Consider the following 15,297-nt stretch of genomic DNA (forward strand, 5'->3'; position numbering starts at 1 on the left):
TAAATCAGTGATACAAAGGACTTTTAGATCTTTTTAGTTACACCTAACGGTGCTAACTTTCCATCCATCACTTTTGGTCAAAACTTGCCTAGTCTAGCAATAAATAAAAAAAGTGGCCTAGATTTGAAAAGCACCAAAAAAACAGGCCTATTTATGTAAAAAGCCCAACATTCAATCAATATCCATCAGTAATTCCCTACTTAGGTCTGAGTGAATGTGGTGCGAGAAAGAAAAGATTTCTAGAAGATATACTCTGATACTCTGATTCAGTAGGAGTAGCAGAGTTTTCTGATCATTCAGGCATTTTCGTTGACTGCAACTGTTGTCAGAGCTCGAATAACAGATGATAAAAACAGTCTAGAAACAGCCATGCACCTTGGAGACGCTGTATTTTTGAGTTTGAAATTTAAAGAGGAAGAAAACCCACTAGTAATGGATTCAAGGACAGTGTATTATAAGGATCAGTGAAATTAGCTTCAGTTTTTAGTATTAGCAGAAGTAATATCGACATTAAATCACATTTTCATCTGAAATATTGCTAAATTTCATCTCACATTGCAGATCATAATTTAACAATTGTTTGGAAAATGTTCAAATGCGAAGGTTCCTTCTGACGAGCAGCCATTGTGGGATTTAGTTGTTTTCCATTCTGCAACAATCATGCAAGTTAGAGAAAAGATGATCGAAGAGATGGGAAAGATTCTCTGTAGTAATTTGGTTTCATTCTAGGAATCAATTTCTCTATGGTAAATGTGTGTTTATGCTTTTGATTTTGAAATTCTTGACTGTCTACATATTCTATACTGGTAAAAATGTGTGTTTATTTTGAAATTCAAAATAGTGTATATTACACTCTGAAATAAATTAAATGTGTATTTATATTTGTGTCACAGTTATCATCGAGTTTCCTCGATTAGTCAGACAGATAATTTTTGATGAAATTGCGTTGAAGATGAATCGCACACGACAAGAAAATGCGAACTTAGAGGTGCAACAAGAGAGGGAACATAACAATGGTTATGAGCAGGAGAAATATGAAGATTTATGGCTCACAATTAATGAAAAATGGATGGAGTTGCAGAACATGAAGGACAAGGATCAGATGATAGATCCGAAGATGGACCAAAACAGCATTATGATATTTCCTTTCAAAAGTAATGTATTATTTTGTTTATTTTCTTTTGAATTTCTTTTATGTTCTATATCAATTCCATGAGTATCTGCTAGGATTAAATAATTAGGTTTCTTCCCTTTTTTCAGGACGATGGAGGCCGTCTCTAATGGTAGGAGAAACGAATACATGGTAGGAGTTTATGGTGCCTTACTAGTTATCCTTCTGTTTGTTCTCTTTGAGATTCTTTCATACTTACTCAATGAATACATGGTCGTCTCTAAATTGAAGATAAATGATTTTCAGTTCACTGAGAAGGAGGATGCGGATAACTTACAGCATCATATTGAGAGGCAGTCAGCTGGCTGTCCTACAGGGTAGTTCATTTGGAAGAAAGCTGATTAGTCATGAGCCAGTGGCCCGATGTTGTTCCAAATTATTTGATTGATGAATTGAGTATGAACTAACAACGTCTAGACTATGTCAAGATATGTTTTATGGACTGGTAATTTTTCTAATTGTGTTTGATTCTTAGTCTTAATTATCATTTTTTGTTATTAGTTTAGTCTTCTGTTTATTGCCTTTTTAGTTTCTTTATGTTCCATATTAATTCAATTAAAACCAAAATGTTTTAGTCCTAAGTTCTGTTTGTCTTGTTATTAGGTTTCATATGAGATTGTGAAGCCATGTTTAATGATACATGCGTTCAAACTGTCAGGATTATGGTGTATGAAGAAACACTTCTACTCTGGCTGCATCCAAAGATCAGATTTCAGAAGGTTACATTGTAAGTAGCTGGTGTAGTAATTTAAAAGTATCATGACTTCGTGGCACATATTTTGTGTGCTAATACTTACTAGTACTAAGTCGGGTTAGATAAGAATGGTAAGCAACAATCCACCACTAATGAAATCTATGTGAATGTATTACCTACAGTATGACATAAACTTGTAAGAGCTGAAGGACACGGTCTCTCATTACGAGAATTAGATGGTCCGGGAATTAAACCAATTATTGTAGGGCTTCTGTTACTCGATGCATTTAAAGGTTAGCGTTCTTGTCAGAATTTGAAAATGTTGCTTTCCCGGTGATGATTAACAACCATGCTAACTCTGAGATTCCTTTTGGTCTTAATGAATAAAATCCTTTTGTTTATCCATATATAACTTCTGAGGGAACTACTTAAATGTATCTGTTTGATGCACTACTGTAGAATTCCATTCTATCTCTGTTATATTTTGTTGATTTCTTATTACATTTCTGTTCAATTCAATTTCTACTGACTTTCTGAATCGATCCATGTACAATGAGTAATAGAGTGGAAATTGGGGTTCGGAATAAACCTTTGCTTTGAACTGGTTGGGTTTCTTAATGTTTATTTTGAAAATTCCTGTGTATGTGTTTATATAGTTATATCTATAAGCGTAGATGTATCTTGTTACAGCAACTGCACGGGTACTAGAAACACCAGTACATAATGGTATGTGGATGCCCATACCTGATGGAGCTTGGAATCCTTATGCAATCACTGCTCCAGCATGGAAAGTCAGCCCACAATGTCAGTGGGGAAGAGGAAGTCCTCTTGCATGTACAGTTGATGCACCAGCACCGGCTGCAGGTTTACGTCGAGGGTAAAGGTAATAGGGTGAAGTTGGGATACCGGTGAAAAAAAGCATGGATCACATTTGGAAGTACAGTACACAAGCTAAGTCAAATTTTTGTATTTTTTCACTGCATTCATTTTGGATTAAATACATTATCAAAGATTCATCATCTTATTTTTCTTTTCAGTATCTTGTATTCTTTTGTCTGTTGCAAAAATCTTTACTTCCCAGCTTTTTATCTCAAAATTTTGCTCTAATTTAATTTTGTGATCCGTAGCTTTGCAAACATGAATTCAATATTATTTTGTTGCATTTTTATTGGTGGAATACAATTTGTCTTCTTTACTTGTAAACATGTACTCTGAGAGTACTAGTGGTAGTTCTTGTGTGTAGTTGTACTCGGACTTTCCGAGATATGGGTATATGCATGTAGTTAGATTAACACATTTGTTAGGTACACACTTTTGTCAAGTGCTTTTGTTGTGTTTCAGATTCCTGCTAATCTGTTTAGACTTCCAATCTTTTTGCTAGTTTATTGTTTATACTACTACTTGTGTCTAGGGGATAAATTTTCAGATCGAAATTTTCAATGGGTTTAGGGGATAAAGTTTTGATCTGCTTCTTTTCAAACACCTCCATATTTCTCACGCACTTTTTTTTGTTATATCCACTTAACTCTTTGCATATCAATTTCCACCTCCATATTCCACCGTTCAAGTCTTGTTCAGGGAAATCAAGAATTAGCTAATTGGCTAACATTATAATCAAAAAGCGGGTTAGACATTCAGTAGTACATTTAAATCGAAGTAAGGCGCGTTCTGACAACACTGTAGCAACTAGCAATGCTGTGCAACTTTTTAAACGGTGGCTTAGAAATTTTACTATCTTGTGCTTTTTTTCACTTCCCCGTTGTGAATTACAGTCATGGAACATCTTCCCAACACTCCAAACTGAAAAGAGTGAGAGAGCCTGGATATTTTCGCAGTCATTAATGAGTTTACTGACTATGCCATATAGGTATATACATGAGTTTACTATGTCCTAAAAAGTATTCATATAGATATATACATTTTTATCTCGAATTATAGATCGAGGTTTTTGAAGCTGAAAACTTGAAGGGTTCAGACTTCAGACTGAGAGACACAAAGAGAGAGGTGAGAGGTTTCTTCAATTCAACTCTTGTGGTATTATAAAGATAGCAGCATTATGATATTTCCTCTCAAAATAACTGGAAATGTTAATTTTGTTTTCTACACTCATCTTGTTGAATAGTTTATTCCCTTATAGGTCCGGAAGCTTCTCATTAGCTGTGTCTAGTACGATTTCATTTTCTTCTCCTACCTCTCTTTGATCCAGGGTATCTTTCATGTAATGCGCTTCATACCCGTGCCACTGATTTTTTTTTTTTTTTGTGAATTACGTATTTCATTATAACAGCCTAACATTGGGTGTTAGAAACCCTTATATCGTTGTCATCTAATGTGTTCGGACTTGCATATGTCGCCTCATTAAAACCTTGATAAAAAAAACCCATTGTGGTAAAGCTTTGTCGAAGGGAAAAAAGTACAACGCCAAGTGTCCAAAAAAATAAAACAGGATTGAAACTACTTAAAATAAAAAAATTACATTCATAGAAGACCCTAAAACTAAAGTTGCAAAGATAACAAAAACATTTATAATTCTTCATTAAACTGGGAAACATTCTTTCTCCATCGGTACCCAATGAGTAGTCTTCTAATACTGGCAGTATGTGTTGATTCACAAACAAGTTGTGAAGATTGAGAGTTTGAGCTCGTGATAAAACTATCAAGATGGATTCCTGAGCCCTTCTTCTACGAACAATTTTGATAAAAGTGTCACGACGGCCTATACAGGAAAGAGATCTCTTCTTAATGACTGAGGACGACGATTTAGTCTTTGCAACAATGGAAGATTTGAATGGTGAAAGTTGCATTTTCGAAAAAATACAACCATATAGAACATATCCAGTATTGATTTCAGCATCATGTTGTTTCACAGGAGTCTTCAATTTCCTATTCCACGAAAAAGCACAAAGGTAGATTAAATTGCACACTAACATTACATAGACACAATACATGTTAAAGAAAATTGCTAATGAACAGAAAATAACTAGGGAAAAACTGTACAAGATGAGTGCAAATTAAAAGCTTAGTCTACTGGCGGGTCTCAGTGAAACCAGGGGTCGAAATTTTAAATAACCTCAAGCAGAGAGAGAGAATGCCAAATATCACGGAGCAAAACTAGAGACAACTAACAACTTAGTGGCTAGGAAAGCTAAGGTAAAAAAAAAGCTACGTATTTTTAAAATTTAGTGAATCTGAATGACATACATCATAAACAAAATGGAAGAAATTAACAGACAAAAGAAAAATAACCAGAGAAAAGAGAGGAAGAAAAAGGCCCCTGAATAGCCAAACCAACTTGCGATTTTTTCCAGGCACTTGATTCCTAAACTTGGCTCGATAAGATTATTAGAAACACAAGGAAACTAAAACGTTGGAAACAAAAACGAAAATATAGATGTCAAGGGTTTTTTTGGATGGACTTACCTAGGGGCTTATTCAGATCAGTGGGGCTAGGATGGATACTGAGGTTATGTTCTTCATTCTGACTATTATTTATCAAGCACAACAGACTAAAAAATGATCGAGCAAAAACAAGCAATCAAGGAAGATCTAAAACTTTAAAGAAAATAGAGACAGATAGGAGGTATACAAGCAGACAAAGCAAGATATAAAGGAGAAAAATTAGAACCAAATCTCATAAAGAGGGACTATTAGAAATTAGAGAAAAGAAATGGAAGAGAGCACTAAGAGGGAGATTTAAAAAACATTAGAACAAGCAAACAGAAACATAGAGCAGAGAGGAACTAAGGCGAACATCAACATGAATAAACAAATCTTAAGAAGTACCCATAAGAAAATCACATACAAAGGGGTAAAGAAGACAGAGCACCACTAAGAAGAACCAGAGAAGAAGTATCAAATCAAAAGCAAGGATTTAAGGAGAAACCAACATCAAATTTGAACCACATAGCATAACAACAGTTATAAGAAAAATCGCAATAGAAATCAAACAGGAGAGAAGAAGCAGGGCAAGAGAAGAACACCCATTAAACAAAAGATTCATGGCCAAAATCAGAGAGAAAAGAAACAAGAAGAAGGTTAATTAGATCAGAAATTTTGATTTCCTTTTGGGACCAAAACAATTTTTAAGAACCCGATTTAATTTTTGAAAACATCTTATCAAACCCCAACTTACAGAACCTATTTTAACCGATCTGAAGCAGAAGGAGAAGAAAGGAGGAGAAGGGAAAAAAAGAATTAGATATGCAGAGAATACCATCATTCAAACAAACAAATAAACACCCTAGATGTTAGGGTACCGACCCTAAACTCGTCATAAGCCCATGGGTAGAACTCAACTCGAAAACCGGTTGACTAGAAGAGGGAACCCATTGACTTATAAACTACCAATTAAACCCCATCTAACCAATGTGGGACTAGGATCCCAACATCCCACTACGCTTCCAGACCCAACGTCCTCGTTGACCCACTCTATCGACAATGACCCGAAGGTAGCCATTTCTCTTATGGCGGCTTCACTCCCCGATCAGTTCTCAATCCGGGTGACAACTACGCCCATACATAGGTGCCCCAACACTTTAATCTAGCCTATAGGTCACCCCTTCCGTGGAGCGGGCATGGGTCGTGGTGGTTGGCTCTGATACCAAATTTTAGGGTACCGACCCTAAACTCGTCATAAGCCCATGGGTAGAACTCAACTCGAAAACCAGTTGATTAGAAGAGGGAACCCATTGACTTATAAACTACCAATTAAACCCCATATAACCAATGTGGGACTAGGATCCCAACACTAGATAAATCGGTTCAAGAAGTAAGCAGAGAGAAGTGACCGCCATAGAAAGAACAAGAAAGCTATAAACATAAATTGAAACAGAGCAGAAAACAAGGAATAAACTTATTATGTCATCAAAACAGTAGTATTTCACATCAGATTCCATAGATCCATAACCCCCACCCCTTGATCTAACTTTCGCCTCCAAGTTGTCCTAAGATTTACTCTCTAATGGGTTGTGCCCCCGTTAGAGAAGGTTGTTTTCTAGGATTTTTACTGTGAAGAAGAGAAGAGAAAGAAGGGTTTTTGACCCGTGCCACTGATTATTCAGTGTAACCCCAGGGAAGATAATGCCTAGACAAATGGAGTGAGCAATACCCAAATCCGCTTCTGATAAACTTAAACCCGAACCCATGGGTAATACTTCTATTGGACTTGCAGCTCGATCCAAGTTCAGATGCCCAATCAATATAAGTAAATATCATTGCCCTAATTCTAAAAAGTCTAATCTAGATCTCATGTTTCTCATTTTATCTTTCTCCCAAATCAGCACCACAACGAACTCTGAATCTCATTTTTATTGATTGTTTCTCTCAAATTAAAGCTTCTAAGTAATGAGTAGAAAGACTTAGTGACGGATTCAAGACGGAGTAGTAATGGTTTTTTATGGGATTCCGGTGGAGGACTCATACACATAAAGAGACACAGCAGCGTTATGATATATTTCCTCTCAAGACATCATTGGTTCTGATGTAGAAGCGATTCCGGAAAGAGGAAGCGTTGATTTTATCCATACACTCATCTTGTTGAAGAGTCTGTTCCCCTGCCTCTCATCGATGCAGGGTATCTTCAGTGTAATTCACGAGGATATCTGCTGGAATTACTAGCACTATCTATCAACTCTCTTTTCAAATCTCACAAACTCGTCGCCATCAAACTCTCAATCATCCAAATCACCAATGGGATGGTATATGTTTCAATCCTTTCCTAATTCAACTTACTAGATCTACATCCTGTCTGATTTTCCTCATGTATTCTAATGTTATTATTGTTGTTCAATTCAATAGGCCTAATTTTTTGTTTTTGTTTTTTTTTTGGGAATGGAAATCGAGGTGTGAATGTATTACCTCCAGAGCGATATAAACTTATAAGAGCTGAAGGAAACGGTCTCTCAACTTAAACTCGAATAGTCGAATTAGCTTTCACACTTTTGATTGATTAGATTTTCTTCTTAGAGCTGCTACACTTATTCTACAACAATCACAATACTTTGTTCCAAGTTCTTCTGATTCAGCATTATCTAATGATTTAGTGTGTGTGTTTATATAATTATATGTCTCTATATAAATGTTGGATTAGATAAGAATAAGACTAGATCTAACTTGTTATAATTATCTATTTGGCTTACGCAAAGCATTATAATTGTTGTGCATTGTGGAATTGTGATAGACAAAATAGAATGGATGGAAGTCACCATCTGAAGGTGACTCGATTCTCTGAGAGTTTGAAACCCATATAAATTATGCATCACTTTGAAGCATATTTTTATATGAAATATTTCTAAATTGTGAAACCCATATACACTAGACACCCAATAATGCCAAGGACCAGATTTTAGCCGGTAGCTGGTATAGCAATGTAAAAGTATCATGAGTTTTTTGCACATATTTTGTATGCTAATTCTTACCAGTACTTTTTCCAATGCAGATATAAATGAGGGAATAAGCTGGATTAGATGAGACTGGCAAGCAGCAATCCATCACTGATGAAACTTTGAATGTATCACCTATGCGGGGATGTCGAAAGATGGTATGCAGACGCCCATATGTGATCTAGCTTGAAATCCTCGTGCTGTGACAACTCCAACAATTGCAACCAGGGAACAATATCAGCTAGGTCTTGCGCGTATGAGTGAAGTCCCAGCACTGTGCACAGTTTCAGGTTGGGAGTAGAGGAAATTTTACTGAAACGCCAGTGGAAATGAAGCAGGCATAGCATCTGGTAGCATAGTAGACCTTAGAGTATTCGTTAAAATTATGCAGTTTGTATTAAATCAATTTCAGACACACAAGCTACATCGGTTTCTGTATACGAGTCACTGCATTCCTTTTGGACAAATATGTTAGATGTAAGCAAAAATTCATCATCTTATTCAGTTTTTCAAATTCCTGTATTCTGTGGATGTTTTCTCATTTGAAATTATCATTACCTTTTAGCTTTTTGTCTCGAGAAATTGTTGTATTCTGATTTTTTGATCCGTGATCTTGCAAACTATGAGTACAGTTGCAATCTGTTACAGATTTTTCTGATTCCCACACCCGCAATTCAAAGTTTTTGCTAAGTTTGCATGGACTTCCAGTTTTCTTCTGATGATATATGACATATGACATCTCTTTACTAGTGGTGATAGTCCACTCTCTATTCATGATAGCTGGCTTGATGGCGTACCATCAAAATTAGAGGCCATATTTGCTCATTAAATTTGTAGCTCCGTGGAACCAGTTATCTTAAGCAAGTTAAAGGATCCGTGTTTGCCTGTGATTACGTATTTCGTCCGTGCGTGCTAACTAGGCAGCATTTTAATGGCGAATATCATCCGATAAGCAAAATCTTAAAATCATAATTTTCCAAGTGGGCTTGCAGATGGATCTAAGTTCAGCCGCCCTATATAACGAAACATTGCCCTAAATTTCAATTTCTTACGCTCCCCAAATCAAAACACCAACAAAAATGGAAACAATTTTTGTTTGCGAGACTCCCTGAAATCAAAACCTTCAATTAATGAGTAGTAAGTTAGTGACGGATTCAAGATGTACTACTACTGGTTTTGTATGGGATCCTGGTGGAGCAAAAATAAGTAAGTATTCTTCTGTTTGATCTCTTTTGAGTGTTCTATATTTCCTACTAATTCAATGAATACCTGATAGGAGTTCAATGAGGTTAAATCTCCATATATTCGGTTCACTAAAAAGGCAGGTAGCTGCTTTGATAAACCAAAGCACCGTATACACAGGCTTCTGCTGGCTGCCCGAAAATTTCTCCAGGATCCTACGTATGGACGAGTAGGAGGTAAATTACAGCCCTGATTCTGAAATGTGCATATATTTTTTTTTTTTGTAAAAAAATATGTTTTTGATTTTGAAATTCTAGACTGTCTGTATATTCTATATTGATAAAAAATGTGTGTTTATATTTGTGTTACAGTTATCATCGAGTTTCCTCGGTCAGTCGGACAGATATGAAATTGTGTTAAAGATGAAGCGCACGACAAGAAAATGAGAATTTAGAGGTGCAACAAGTGAGGGAACATAACACTGGTTATGAGAAGTAGGAGAAATATGAAGATTTAAATGGATGGAGTTGCAGAACATGAAGGACAAGGATCAGTTGATAGTCCCGAAGATGGAGCAAAACACCATTGGCATTGTGCTGGTCTATGAAACCTTTCGTTTCATTAAATAGTTTTTTGTCTCAAAACTTTCATGCAGTCTAATTTTGTGATCTGTAGCCTGGCCAACCTAAGTACAAAAAACATATAAATAAATAAATAATTAACTTTTCTTGAAAATTTTCATACATTCAACGGCAGACAATAAAAATCTCATATAAGAGCATGGCCATCATTGCGTATGCATTAGAACATAACAAACTGCGTCTAGAATATCTGTCAAGAGAGATGGAGGAAATCAATAATATCATTCAGGCAAGAAAATATGAGATGATACGTTTGAGGACTTGGATGAGGTTTGTACTCACTTCTTCTGTTTTCCTTTCTTTTTGACACTGTGAATCCCCTCGGTGGCATTAGTTGACAATCAAATTAGTTGCAATGTCACGTACAGCTGTGGATGTATTTCTTGCACCTTATATACAGCATCTGCAACTACCCTAATAATTGCTCGCGTCATGTTGGAAACGCTTTCGACTACAGTCTTGTAGAAATTTGAGTTTTTGGTAACAAAAACATATCCTCAAAATATTTGGGCTGACCGAGCGAAGCGAGGGAGGACCTTTATATGGCCATTTTTTTGTAAATTCCAAGTCATCAATTGACACAAAAAGATTGGATTTGGTGTCCATGGTTGGTCTTTTTCACTTGACACAATTATCCCTCCCTTTTAGTTCAATTACTATAACTTCGTATCTATCATATTTTTAGGGGTATAATTGGAAAACAAACTTTAATATAATACTCCCTCCGTCCTAAATTATTAGTCCGCTTTGACTAAGTCAAGATATTGAGAAGACCGGAGGAGTGTACAAAAGTACTACTACTAAATGATATATTATTACTAAAATTAAAAAGGAGTATATGGAGTATGTAAGAAAACTACATTGGTAATTATAATATTTATAGATTTGTTTAAATAGAAGATAAAAATAAAAAAATTTATGGATTGATTTAGGATTTGTTTCCTATTGAGGAAGATGTCATTTAATATTTAGATTGGTGATTTTTAAAATAATTTTATAATTATGAAAATTTGAAGGATATATTTGAGAATTTGACTAAAAAATATGACTATAAACAGAAACTGGACAGTATTTTAGGACAAACGGAAATAGAATAGAGGACAGAAATTTTAGAACAGATGGAGTATATCTTAAAATCCGAGATTGTGTCAGGATAAAAGTATGAGTGGATTTTTTTGGAGGACGAAAACTAATTCTTATCATCGTTCAAGTTTCACGATCAAGCTTAGAACCGTGCCAAACCCTGTGGATCAACGAGCCTGTCAAGTTGTCGCTTGAACTTTTTCACGAATCAACTTGGATCGCTTGGCGCTGCACAATTTAGCATTATGCGCCAAATGTTTTGGCCAACAAATCTGATCCATTAGATTTGTTTTAGAAATTAAGATTTACCAGTTGTGTCATTTGCACACAACCATCGGACACATCTATTCTGAGCCATCAGATTTTCTTTAAATGTAAAAATCCAATGAGTGCAATTTTTTGCATTAGATATGTTGAATCTCGATAAAACTTAGCCCATGCATCAGGTTGAGATGGCATTGCTTGAATCTTGAACTGTGATGTGTCCAGGGGCGAAACCAACCTAGCGCAAGGGTGTGCACTTATTCTATTTGTACCGTTGTCTCCTAATTTGAAATAAGCCCACCTGCAAGCCTGTTTTTGTTTTTCTGCACCCCTAACCTAGCTGACTCAATGGTAAGCAAATTTTTCCGTCCCAGCCTAGAAATCCTAACTTCGCTCCCTGCAAGAGTGTTACACCATTGTTTGTTTGCATATGTTTCGCGATCTGGATCTGGATCAACCCAGACACGTCGCGAGTCAGATGTCAGACCCTTTATTTTTTAATGTCAGTCAAATCTAACTCACTACCTGAATCATGCCTAACAGATCTGTTAACAAAATACAATGATCATAGGACTAAGTCACCGACTCACATATTTTTGCGTCAGTCGAGTCATATTTGATTCAGAAAACACACATACTGAGTCAAATCCAGATGAATCAGTTGATTTCAGACATTTCTAGATGAGTCAGATCCAGAAAGAAAAACAAAAAATCAATGTGTTAGTCTAAGCAATCTCTTATCATACCACCCATGATTGATGCATCAGAGTAACCTGAATTTATTTATGGCAGTCCCAAATGAGCCTTACTGAGCAAATGGAGCGAGCAGTACCCGGATCCGCTTACAATAAGCTTAACCATATCCTAGTAGGCTTTCAGCTCAATCCAATTGCCTTATAAAGAGAAAGTTTTGCCCTAAATTCCAAATCTCAGTTCTCAGATCTCATTTTATATTTCCTTCCCCAAATCAAAACCCCAACACATCCTAAATCTCAATTTTATTTCACCTTAAAAATCAAGACCCTGCTAAATTGTAATCAGTAAGAATACAGTGAGTGATGGATTCAAGATGTAGTTTTGTATGGGATTCCGGTGGAGGATGGAATTTTCGGTGGAAATACAAAGACAACAACGTTATGGTATCTCCTCTCAAAACTAAGTAATCACCCCAAGAATGGATTCGGGCCTCGATCAATCGACAATGATTATTATTATGGTGAGTATCTTTTCTTTAATTATAGAATTCTTTTTTACTTTTTTGTTTATAGCTACTAATATTCAATATATGTGACTGTTTAGATGGATTGATGGGATGATGAATGGTGTAATTTCCCATGGCATTATAATATGCTCACAATCATGATCACCACTGAACACCGAGACAATGGGAGAGGCTCAACACTTACTCAAATCCCAATAGAGTTGTCATTCTATCTGGTTTTACTGGGTTATATAAAAGGTTTGTTGTCTTTAATTGAATTTTAGTGTTAATTAACCATTGAATTGAAATGAAAATGTGTGAATTTTTTAGAAATTGTTGGTGCACAATTTATAAAGACTTAACATTATGGTATTTCCTCTTAAGAAAAAGTAAGTATTCTTCTATTTATTTTATCCGAGTGTTTTATATCTCCTACATATTCATTGAATGCCTGCTAGGAATTTAGTTGGGTTTACCTCTCCATATGTATTCTACGGACTGTCTAATTACGCTTGATTCTTGGTCCTAATTATCATTCTTTGTTATTAGTTTATTCTTCTGTTTATTTGCCTTTTGAGTTTCTTTTATGTTCCATATTAATTCAATTAAAACCAAAATCTTATAGCCCTAAATTTTGTTTGTCTTGTTATTAGGTTTCATACGAGATTGTGAAGACATGTTTAATGATACATGTGTTCAAACTGTGAGAATTAAGGTGTATGGAGGAACACTTCTATTCTGGCTGCTTCGTATCCTGTTGAATACTAGTCAACACAATGCATCCACAAAGCCTCATGCACTCTTCCGTTCAACGTCATGTGTCCTTATATGAGGGTACTATTACCCGAAGAGGAAAGTTAAGGAGAAGGCTAGAAACCAGAATATATTCTGTTCAGTTCCAAATAAGCAATAGCATTTCCCATCTAAATCCTAGTTCATATCTCTCTCAAATCAAACCCCTTACAAACCCTGATTCTCATTTAAACTTTTTCCGACCAAGACCTTTAAGTAATCTAGTGATGGGTTCCCAATTGAGTTTCGGTGTTGTATGGGATTTCGGTGGAGCAACCTTTACTCACATTTCCTCCCAAAACTAAGTATTATATTCTTCTGTTTATTGTCTTTTGATTTTCTTTTATGTGCTATACCTATTCAATGAAAGCCTGCTCGGAAATCAGTAATTTGATGGGTTACTTTTATATTTTCAGGATGATGCTACAGAGCTGCTTTGATAGTGTAAAGCACCGTCCCTGATTGTCCCAAAATGGCACAAAGATCCTGAGAACGGACAAGTACACGGATAAAATATGGACTTAATTTTGAATTGTGCAGAAAAAATAAGTGTATGTCACTAATTTTGAAACTCAAAACAGGATAGACTCTGTACTAAAAAAAAGTGTTTATATGCATGTATTTGTTAGAAATTGAAATAATTTTAACTTTGAGTAATATTTGCGGAGATATACGAGCATAGTGATGTTGCTCGTATATAGCTCCTAGAATTCTATTAGTGAAGGTGGTGAAGCAAGGACTTTGTAACTTGAAGTTTCTAATTGTATTGATACTTGCTTGCTTACAAATGGTGTACAAGATGCCTATTTATAGGCTTACATAAACCATTAGTTCTTTCCATATTCTTCTAGAATTCTCCTATCTAGAATATTCTTTTACAATTGATATAAACTAGTGTTCTCTAGATTCTTCTAATCTAGAACATTCCTTTGGACAATAACAACTTTTAATCTCAACCAACTTTGGCAACTCTAGTATATTCTAGAGTACTTATTTTCTACACTTCTCTACATTTGTCTAGATCATTCTAGACCATTGTAAATTACATGTTCCAACACCCTCTCTTAATTTGTAATGGTCTCTTATTTTGATCTCACCCAATCCTAACTCGCCCTTAGCTGCTTATGCTCGCCTTTGCCTGATTATGCATGTTCCAATCATTTCGACGTCATCTCGTCTTAATTTCGCCGTGTACTCGTCTCCATTGCTTTTGTATGTCTTCTTTAGTTTTAATTGGCTTGGTAATGGTGGATACTTGTCCACTTTTCTAGCTTTTACTAAGCTTGATCGTTGTAGATTCAGAAGCTTCATCTTGTGTCGAATTCCTCCTTCTTCACGGTTTACACCATCTTCAATACAGAGGCTTTGCCTTCCGTTGATATTCCTTGCCTTTCACGAAACTTGACCATCGAAGGTTCAGAGGTTTCGCCCACTCAACTTTATGAGTAGAATATTTACAAGATGGCTCTCTTTTGCCATCTTTGTAATTTGAGGAGGCATTCTTTGATGCTCTCTTCCCTCAAATTTTTCTTTAGAAAATGCACTCTTTTGTGCATCTCTTTACGAGGATGGAAACTTCTCTTCTAACTTTTTTTTTTTTTGTTAACGGAAGGAGGTGAAACTATATTTTTCTTACTTTGCTTACTTGTATTTTATGTTGTAGGGAGACTTATTATTTCTAGGAACTACCTCAGCTCTACCTTAATTTCACGAGCTGCTACATTTTTTATTTTTATTTTCTTTATTTTTCATATATTTCTAAACTAGAATTGGGTGATATCTGGTTTCTATTGGGGGTTGTAAAACAAGTAAGGAACTTGGATAATTGAGACGTACCTTGCGTCTTCTCATCTACTTTGAACTTCATTTGTGCGGAATTATCACCTTCA

General features: G+C 35.7%; 1 long non-coding RNA gene across 1 annotated transcript; it reads left to right on the top strand.

The window, feature by feature from the left end:
• The first annotated feature begins 12,366 nt into the window (after positions 1-12,366).
• LOC113317773 lies at positions 12,367-14,533 on the top strand. Its single transcript, XR_003343997.1, has 4 exons — positions 12,367-12,631; positions 12,715-12,874; positions 13,270-13,713; positions 13,825-14,533. It is a non-coding gene; the product is annotated as an uncharacterized LOC113317773 (long non-coding RNA).
• Positions 14,534-15,297: the final 764 nt, after the last annotated feature.

This window comes from Papaver somniferum, chromosome 10 (assembly GCF_003573695.1).
Source record: "Papaver somniferum cultivar HN1 chromosome 10, ASM357369v1, whole genome shotgun sequence".
In the NCBI taxonomy this organism is placed as follows: domain Eukaryota; kingdom Viridiplantae; phylum Streptophyta; class Magnoliopsida; order Ranunculales; family Papaveraceae; genus Papaver; species Papaver somniferum.